Consider the following 8,057-nt stretch of genomic DNA (forward strand, 5'->3'; position numbering starts at 1 on the left):
AGATTATTGGTTGTCATGGAAAAGTGGTTGTCATGAAAATAATGTTATTAAAAACAAAATATCGATTTTTTCCCAACAATTCTCCAAGTGTATTGAGTAAGTAGATTTACAAATGAAATAATAAATATTAACTAATTCATTTTATGTTATTATTTAAGGCATTAAACAAATGTTAATAATGTTAATATTTTAAACTTTTAACAATAATAAAAATTATATATTTGAAAAAACTTATTAAATGACGTATATTTGTGTTTTTGGTGAACCTTACTACAGTAGGAGATAGACAATGAAACAATAACAAGCACAAAATGTTTGGTTAATTTGAACACAAACAACAGTTTTCATAACGAAATGTCATATTTGTAATACAGCGTCATATTACACGTTGTTTATCAATGAATGCCTAATGATTAATAATTCGTTTTCAACTTTTAAAATATACAAACTTGATAATCGGGATTATTGCTTGTTTAATTTACATCCCCAACTTATTCATAATAAATTACACATTCCCAACATCAATTCATTTTATATCAATACGACATGATTAGTCAATTTTGATTTTGGAAATGAGTAAAATATTTTTGTGGTTTTTCTGTTTTTATATAAGAATAGTCTTTTTTAAATTTTTCATCCTTTTGACAACCACTTTCTGAATCAATCAACAATCAATCAAAACTACCACGGCTTTCCCGTAAATTTACTTGTTAAACAACTAACAATTTATAATTATTAAAAATAAATAAAAAATACTTTTTTATACTCGTGACAACCACCTTTTCTTGCATCTGTAATTATTAGACTTCCGGCCCGCGCATTTTATTTTAGGATAATGGTAAGGAAAACCGCGGTTGCAACGGGAAAATCAATTTTATTCGGCCTGCGTTTTTGCAAACACAATATTTGTTATATGTTTTGTTATTATTTTTTTGTTGGAGTTTTTTAATAGAATTAAACTCAAAAATGAATAGAATCTGTAAAATAGTTTCATAATCATTATTAAAAAAAATTCTAAGACAAAAAATTAAAGATGGTAATTGTTCATTTAACATTCTAAAAATTGTTTTTTGTCAAACAAATAAGACTTTATTACTCAACAAACCACACAGTTATTGTTAAAATATATAGATAATAAACAATCAAATAAATAAAACTGTTATTTATATTATTTAATATCAACAAACAATTCAGATCAATATTTATTCAATATAAAAATATATTTATTTTATATTATATTGAATACTATCAGTCTTTAAAAAATATCCTGTACCTTTTGGAATATAAGTAATGTAGTATTTAAAGAAGCAGTTTGGATAATTTATCTCAATTGTTTTTGTTTTTTTAATTTGAACTAATCTATGTTGTTTACATAAATTTATAGCTATTATGTATACTGGATAACGTATATTGACCCACTCTACATTACTCATAATAAATAAATTTGTTTTCATTATATTCTTTGTAAACGTTTTTCTTATTATTAAATTTCAATTATATATAAATTAAATTATAATATCCACAATTAGATTGTGGATATTTAAAACAATCAAAATGTTAGTTTAAACGTTATATGGTCAACAATAAAACATGTTGAATTTGTATAAACAACATACAATAAATAAAACAAAAAATAAGAAGCAAAAAAATATTTTATAAAATAAATTTATAACTAATTTCAATTCTTGTGATATAAAAAGAATTAAATAACGTTTAAGATATGATAATGTAATGAAATAAATGGTATTGTATTAAAAAATTAAAATATTTGCAGAATAATTGTATGTTATAACAATCTTATTCTTTATTATGAAAAGTTTCTATTAACTTGATAACAGTTATCATTTTTATTGAACAACTTATTAACAAACAAATTAGATATGTTATGTTGTATTTTGCTAATCAAATAATACAATCTTTCTTTATCGACAATTGCATATTTTTAAATAATAAAATATCCAAAACATTAAATAATTATGTCAATAACACTGTTTTAAACCATGTTTATTTAACAAATTCAACATTTTTGTTTAATTGTTTTAAAAGAATAAAAAACACGTTGTATCATCTATACAATTATGACTGTTTATAATACACTTGAAAACTTGATAAATTATTTGATGACTTGTCATTAAATTGTATTGCATTTTTTTGATAATAAAAAATTCAAACAATTTAACCAAAATATTTTTTTTGTTATTAGACTTTTTTGGTAAATGAATTTTTCATCCCTGGATTTTTGACTTAATAAGAATATTCATTAAATGTTTTTTTTAAAATGTTATATATCTCATTTTGTTATTATTGTTTTTATATTCGTTGTTTTATTTTTATTTATGTTATAATAATAAACCAATCATATTGTGTTATAAATTACTTTTTGTTGTAAACTGAACGTCTTCCTTTTTAAAACTTTTTTGAAGTGATCTAAACAATTCACTTTTTCTCCTTCTTTTTGTTGGTTTTTTCTTTTTTTTCTTTATTGGCGAATTTAATAATATTTTGAACTTTAGAATTATTGCAATCCTCACAAGCATCTACAAATTTGGATTTATTTATAAATTTTGGTATAACATTGTTTTCCAATATCATTTTTTCATCCACGTCGATTGTTGTTTTGTATTCTTCAATTTCTGTGTTATTTTCATCAACAGATTTTTCCTTTTCACTCTTATCTTCAACCTCGTTATCGTTGATGTTTTCACTAAAAGTTAATGGCTCCATTTCGAAATCTATTTCGGAAATTTCAACTATATTGGAAATAATAGTCAAATATTCAAATGGATCAATAAACAGACAGATTTTATAATTTAACTCGACATTTTGAATTTTTTCTTGTTTTTTTTATTTCTTTGCCTTATAAATACACCTTTTTCCATGCTTTCAAATGCCAACAAATCTTCATTTTCCATTTCATAATAATGGCAAAACCATTCCAAACTCGATGGGTGTTTTTAGTAAATCTTTTTGCAAAAGATGAATGGAATGATTCAGCCAAATTGTTAGTCCTGATATTATACCCAAAGTGTGGCCAAAAAATCCGAGAAAAATGACCAAGTATCCAAGTGGTGTAAAAATAATCAAACAATTTTTGTTCTTTGTAGTCTGTTTTGTCTTCTGTAATTCTTATTTTATAAAATGTTGATTCAATATTTTTTAAATATATACTTTAAGATAAGATAGATTCATCATCATTCGAACTTTCTTGTGGAACTCCTCATCAGTATTGTATTTATCTCCGAGACCAATTGAATGCACTTTTTTCCAAACAGCCTGACACAAATAAAAAAACAACAACGTACTTTACATATTAATTTCAATAACACGTTTTTAATCGCACTTTTAAAATCGATCATACATTCGGTATTATTACTAAACAACATTTTTCCAACCAATTGTAACATATAAGAGTTGATTTTGTTGCACATTAATTTATATGTATTTTCTTTTTTGTTTTTAAGCAAGCAAGAAAAAAGAACAAAATGCTGATTATTGTCGTATACCCCATGAATTGTATATGTTTGGTAAAAACTTCCAGGTGTTGTAGAAAATGTTTCGTCGAGAAACAATGTTTTTGGCAAACACCCCTTCATTTTCAACAAATTGTGATTTGTTAGTATGAAGAAACTGTTAATCATTTAACAAAATTTGTTTCTTATAAATATAAAACCTGTATCACTGTTCATTCTGATGAATCTTATCACCCATTAGAAATTGAACTGGCAAACAAATGGATTGATGACAAAATTAAAGATGTCAATAATCGTTTTGAGCCAACAAGAAAATTGTTATCGGGATACGATTCAAGTCATGATACAAGAAGACTAAGTACAACAAAAAGAAGAATAAGAGAGAGAAGACGTAACTATTTTCCTGATACCACTTGTGATTCCCATCCACATTATGAAGATTATCTTGTTTTTAGAAACGAGATCGTAGTTATACATTGCAACAAAAATAAGTTGTACTTTGCATTTTCTATCTTTACAACGATAATGAAAAGGCGATCTTCCAGTTTTATGAAAAAAGTGACCATTTATAACAGGTAATATGTTGTTACTTATTGTTGAATGTGTGGACGAAATATTTGAAAATATTTCAAAGTTAAATTGAGTAAAAGTTTTTGACAACAAAAGCGGTATCAGAGTGAGTACTTCACAAAAACAAGTTCACTTTATTCAGGAGCACCTTTGTTCAACGTTTTTTACAGTGTATTTTATTTTTTTTACAAAAAACAGGAAAAACAGATAAAATAAAAACAATTTTGTTTCTTGTTAAATTAATAGTTTTTAAATTATAATTATTGGTTTTATTAATTTACAACATTATTAACAGTTTGTATTATAATAATATTATTATAAAATAATTATTCAAAAAATAAAACGATTGGTTTTAATTATCAAATATGAAACCCAACTCTGTTTCTTCCATCATTGTAATTTCTACTTTGTTTTCATTGTTTTCTTTATATACAATAAGTTGCAATAAATTCTCTCTGGCTTTTTTCAATGTTAAAGGGATTGTAACATTGTTTTTGAAAACATTTCTGAATTTATCACATTCTTCTTTGTTATAAGTGTATGAATTGGTAACAATGAAATCAATTTTGTTTTTAATCTTAATACACTCATTATTAATTGTTTTTTTGTGATTAAACAAAACTACAAATTTGTTAGTTGATTCGTGTGCAAATATCACTTTAACACTTTCCATTTCTTCAAGTGTTTCAATAGGAGTGTAAAATTCAATTTTATTTAATGGTGGTTTAATTATAAATTCATCTTCTTGTGCGACTTCGATAAACACCTTTGACCAAGTGTCGATTTTTAAATGAATAAAGCGACTCCACCGCAATATCAACATTTTTTGTGTATTTTTTAATCAAACACTTATTTAAATCAACAAAATGCCAATCATTAACAAATATACTTGCATCTGTTTCAGTTTTGATATTCACTATTTTGGCAGATGAGTCTAGGTAAAGAAGAACATCGTGTCGTTTGAATAACAACTCTTGTAGACATTTTTGTAATAAACCACGTTTGATTTTTTCTATTGCTTTACTGTGTCCATGTGCTCCTTTTTCCACTTCTTTTTCTGTGTTTGCCATTTGAAGTTCAATTGCATGTATCCATCCATGTAAACTTATTTTTCCTTTGCAATGTTCATTAAGAAATACATGAGAGCTTTCTGCTTTATTGTTGGTTCTTATTGATAGTCCACAACAATTCCAAATAATTGGGGGTATTTTGCAGTATTAATTATATAATTAGGAATAAAATATTTTTCAACAAAAGAGCGTATGTGCGACAATGTTACTTTGTTTGTAATTTCCGAGCAATTGACAATATCTCGAACCAACTGTATTGTAATAAATTCTAAAGGTAAAAGTGGAAGCATCATTAACCTTCTGATTGTCAGATAAGTTGGAAAATCAAAATCAGCACTCGATCCATCAAATAACGTTAACAAGTTGTAATTCGAAAGATTACGATGTAGAGATTGTGTGAAATGAAAAAACAACAATGTATGGATTCCAAAGGAAGGTAATATGTCAATGCTTTTATGAAAGCGATTTCAAAGTCGACTCCAAATGTGATTTCTCGATGTAGTATTGAATATCCGCGAACATTTGCAAGGTTTTCAAGTAGCGAAAGAAGTTTGCTATACAATATACCATCCTTTGATTTGCATAAACAATACAAAAGTGGATAATATGTGTTATTAATTAAACCGTGAATAATATATAATTGTGAAAATCCAGAAGTGACACATGTAAAAGTCCCATCCCCAAGTATAGATTTTGTACGTGATAAAATTTCGAATGCTCATTTTCTACCCAATATATATTTCATTTGTAACTTCGCCAAGATAAAGGTAATGCCCATTTTTAAATTCGTTGAGTGTCATTGGTTTTCCTTCTTTTTTCATTGCCCTGGTTTTCGCATTGCAAAGAGCAGAAGGTTCCATTTCAGATTTTGTTTTATTTATTAACATTTTTGCTGATATCTCGGGATTATTCACACTTTATTTCACAAGACCATTTTTCTTTAGCATTTTTTGTTATTTTCAAAGCCTTCCTTTTTTATTCTCTCTTCCATTTTGTTGTGTTTTTCACTTAACTCGTAAACTTGTTCTGAAATTTCACTTCTGACTATTTCCATTTTTTCGGCTATCAATTTTCCTATTTTTTTCTTTGTCATTGTAGTTTTTTGTGCCGATGAATACCAAATACCTTATCAAATGATGTTACTATTCTACGTTCTCCAGTCATTTAGTTGTAGAATGAACTATAAAAGGACACCCCATAAATGCACATACAACATCGTTGTGCCCATTAAGTCGACACCTTATTTTTTCAACAAAAGATGTATTCCAACATATTCAAAATTCATTTGGAAGTACTGTATTTTTTTAAATTTTACCACAATTTATATGAAAATTTTACTTGCTTGAAACAAATTTAAATTAAACTAAATATTTACTGTAAAGCCAATTTCAAATAATTATAAGGTGAAATACATTATATGAAATAAATATGTCTAATATTGGATTGTATGGCTTGTAAAAAATAATTCCTTGAAATTAAATCCAACATATTCATTTTTTGAACATTAATAAAACCAATAATTATAATTTAAAAACTATTAATTTAACAAGAAACAAAATTGTTTTTATTTTATCTGTTTTTCCTGTTTTTTGTAAAAAAAATAAAATACACTGTAAAAAACGTTGAACAAAGGTGCTCCTGAATAAAGTGAACTTGTTTTTTGAAGCGCCCATCAGAGTACCAAACTTTTTTTCTGTTGTTTTCAGTGTAAATCAAATTTTTAAACATAATGTTCCGACCACGATTTATATCGAATGTGTCATAATCAATCGAACTACACAACAATTTTGTATTTTTAAAAAACACCAACTTTCCCGCTGTTAATTTTATTATCATCATCTTTGATTTTAAATATGTATTGTAATCGCTATAAATCTCATCATCTACGTTCCACAAATAAAGTGTTTCTAAATTAGTGAAAATATTTATTGTTTTGCAATTCAATTCAATTGAATTGGGTTGGAATGGAACTTCTCCATTTTTTACAGACAAATTCCAAATTAATGAAGTCTTTGATTGTTGCAAAGTACTTTGAAATAATCAAACCGTGGTAACTTCCAAGTGTTGACATTTGTGTTTTTTATTGATAAAATTTTAGTATTGATACTTCAATAAATGATGTTTGTTAAAATAAATAATTTTTATTAAGTATTTTAGTATAAATTTTATTAATAATTACACATTTAACAATAATTATTGTTACAGTAAAAAGCATATATTTGGGGTATTATATTTGTGAATTACGTCTATTTGTGGGTCAATGGACCAATCAAATGCAAAACCCACAAATAATTATTTTGCTCTGGAACTTTGAATTTAGGTACACTTAAATAAAAATTATAGTATTTTTATAATTAAAATACTCTAATATCATTAATATCTTTCATTTTTTATGTATAAAATAGTGAAAAGAATTTACTTCACAATTCCATGACAAACCCACAAATACAGATGGAGGATAATGTCAGTGACAAAATATAAATAACTCGTTTTTTTTGAGGAAGTATGAAGTTCAATAGTTGTATTTCTCTATTAATCTGGGTTTTTGATCCTAATAAATGGATGGTAAAGGTAAAGTAGGTAACAACACTCCTATGCTATTTTTTCTTTGTTTTCCAAAAAATTGAGGGGAAAAAAGACTGTAAATTTAAAAACACAAAAAAGCAATAGTGTGTTCAAGCTTTTCTAAAAAAAGAACTTCAATAATAAAAATAAATGATTACCACTGAAACCACGAACCCTCATCCACAAAACTCACTTGAATTAACCAGAGACAATAGAGAGCCAGATATTCTTCCAATTATTGCCATTGTACACTTTAAATTACAACGTGTTTAGTTGAGATGATAGAAGGGGGAACAGTCTTACAATTTCGTTATAACGGGTTTGTTCTTTACATAGTTTTTTATTTTTTTCTGGAAGAATATATTTATTTAGACCTTCGTGA

Source organism: Entamoeba invadens, assembly GCF_000330505.1.
Source record: "Entamoeba invadens IP1 unplaced genomic scaffold scaff_1105074724789, whole genome shotgun sequence".
Taxonomy (NCBI): domain Eukaryota; phylum Evosea; order Mastigamoebida; family Endamoebidae; genus Entamoeba; species Entamoeba invadens.